Genomic DNA, 3,026 nt, shown 5'->3' on the forward strand with positions numbered 1-3,026 from the left:
GTCTAGGTCTGATTGCAGCCTATTCCTCCCTTCTAGCATGCCCACATCCCCCTACATCTTAGTGTCATCAGCAAATTTGAACAGGGTGCTATTTACCCCCTCATCCAAGTCACTGATGAAGATGTTGAACAGTGCAGGCCCGAGGACCAAGTCCTGGGGGACCCCACTGCCCAGCCCACATCCCTCCAGGCCGAAAATGACCCATCCACCACCACTCTCTGGGTGCGGCCCTCCAGCCAGTTGGTGACCCATTTGACTGTGTGGGTGTTGACACCACAGTCCCCCAGTTTCTTAATGAGAATGGGGTGAGAGACAGTGTTGAAGGCCTTCCAAAAGTCCAGGAAGACTATGTCCACTGCTACCCCTGCATCTAAGGATTTGGTGATCTGGTCATAGAAGGCCACCACGGTTGTACCGTACTTGTGCTCCTACCGGTAGAGTTGCTCCACCTTCAACAGAGTAACAGTTAGCAGGACTTTACAAGTGGAGCAGAAGCAAACAGTGTGCAGTTACAATCTCTGGCACACCACATCTTGGCAGGTCTTCTTGTAAATCATAACTTGTTTTCATCTCATTACAGTTTAACAGAACTTGACGTGAGGTATCAGAGATGTACAATGTTTCTTTTGAAGTCATATAAAAATAGTTCCTCTACGCAATGTGTTTATGAGGTTTCTTGTGGTTAATATTTCTGGACTTTGACCAGTGTCAGGACACTCCTCAGCAATTTAAGTGAGTCTATTTCATTTACCTCTCCTAATTACTTGTCATTTTGTTTGCTGTTATAATTTGTCTCTTCTGGACCCAGGCAGAGATGTTTGTACCAGAGTAATTTGCCTTTACACAGGTATAAACAAAGAGTGGAGAGCAACATACAGCCCTACTCCAGCATAACTTAAGTGTTATAGATTTACCCTTGGAAAAAATCAGGGGTAAAACTATACCAGTGTCACTAACATTGTGTTGTTTATCTTCTTTATACTGGGCTAGCCACTTACTCCAGGGGTTTCAAACATAAGGCCCGCAAGCTGGATTCAGCCTACAGAACCCTATGATCTAGCCTGTGGGTCTCAGACTGACCCCACACACCGCATGAGGCCAGCCTAGCCAATATGGCATGCAGCCTGGACCCAATGCAGCACCTGTGCTAGCCTTAGACTGGCTCTAAGGCCTTGAGTGCTGGCCTTAGAACCAGTCTGGATCAGACCATGCCAGAGCAAACATGCAGAACCAGTGCAGCGTGGCACTGCCTGAAGCACGTACCCTGTGCCTTGTGTTGCATACAACGCACATAGCCAGTCCAGTCCCACACGCTGCATGCAGCATGTGCTGGCTGTACTGTAGGTCTGGTGCTTCTTGAAGTCCTTGGTCACTGCATGCAGCACAGAAGGTCCAGGGCACAGGTTGCATGAGGTACCCTGCAGGATTGTCTTTATGTGCTGGCTCCAGTGCATGGTCCCGATCCACTCCACAGACCAACCCACAAATACTCATCTAGCCTGTGGGTCCAGATGAGTTTCACACCACTGATTTACTCAAGGCAAACAGGTTATTGTATGCAACCCCCACCACCAAGTGGCAATGCACTGTAATAGCTGCCTAGTATATGCAGCTACCATGGGAATATAACTGATCTGTCCCTCTGGATCCTGGTATAATTTAAATCAGTGTAAACGTTGTCTGCTCAGGGCCTCAGATACTTTAGACAAGAGGTTGGCTGCTATACGAATACACATTTTGCAGACTTAACGCCTATTCCTGTAAGGAGATGCAGCATTCTCATTGAAAAGAAGTAACCTAACTAGCTGCTTCAAAACAGTGTATTTCAAATTCATTTTTGTACAAGCTGCAAACAATACAGCTCCATGGACAATCAGATCCCTCCCCCCCGTCATTTAAATAACTGTATTGTAATTATCCAGGAATGGTTTACCAGCTTTGAGCTTCAATAACCTTCCCAGCCTGCATTGGTTTAAGTTTTCAGAATAAATCAAGCACAAATCAGGTGCACCTCCATGGGACACCTACTGTGGAGTTGCCTAATTAGGTCCACAAAAAGCATCACCAGTCTACATGTGTGGAGCTCTTAGGCCAGAGAAACTAATTAATCTGCGGCAGAGTTAGTAAAGCCAGATTTCAAATACTATCCTACGGTGGAGTTATTTACTCCACCAAAACACATATGTAGACACTGACAGGGCTGGCTGGGGTGTGAAGGTGCTTCAGTGTGGGGGCAGCCTGCCAGCTAGCGCCACACTGGAGCACCTTCATGCCCCAGCCAGCCCCTCTACAGCACACTGAGCTGGGTCAGAGCAGCCCCGGGCAAACAGGCTGACCCTCTCAGCTCTCTACCAACTGGGGCTATTCCAAGCCAGCTCAATGTGCTGAGCTCCCAGATACCTGTGTAAATGCTGAGCCCAGGAGCAATAAACTCCAGCGCAAACTGCACCAGAGTTTATTGCATTCCAATGATATTCATGTGTAGACACGCCCACAGGGACCAAAACTAATATAGGGCCTAATTGCCATTGATTCAGTTCCTGCACTTTGGGTATGGACAAGCGACGGGAGAAAGGTGTCATGTGTGTACTCTTCATATTCTTGCCTTTGGGTACAAGTTAGAGCTGCCTCAAAGCATGGTTTCCCAAAGCCTCATTGTACGCTGTACCAGGGGACTTAACATTAGCAAGCAGATGTATGGGAGAAAAGAAACCAAAACACTGCATTTAGAAGTTGTGGAGCTGGTCTAAAAAAGAGAACAAGTGGCCTTGGAGACGCATTCAGGCTGAACATGTCCTTTGAGTGTTGTACAAAGAAAAATGGAGCCTTCTTAATAAATTTGCCTTTGACAAAAAGATTCTACAGACTGCAATTCTAGTTACTTGGCCTAGCACCTTTATTAATATGGATACAATCAGAATAGATTACTATTTTGACTTATCTGTGAGGGGAAAAGTGGGGAAGAGAAAAGCCCCAGGAGACCCACACAAGAAATACATACCCCAGGTGAAGTGAGAAGCTCGGCT

The sequence above is a fragment of the Gavialis gangeticus genome, unplaced genomic scaffold (genome assembly GCF_001723915.1).
Source record: "Gavialis gangeticus isolate Ggan-Ray unplaced genomic scaffold, GavGan_comp1, whole genome shotgun sequence".
In the NCBI taxonomy this organism is placed as follows: domain Eukaryota; kingdom Metazoa; phylum Chordata; order Crocodylia; family Gavialidae; genus Gavialis; species Gavialis gangeticus.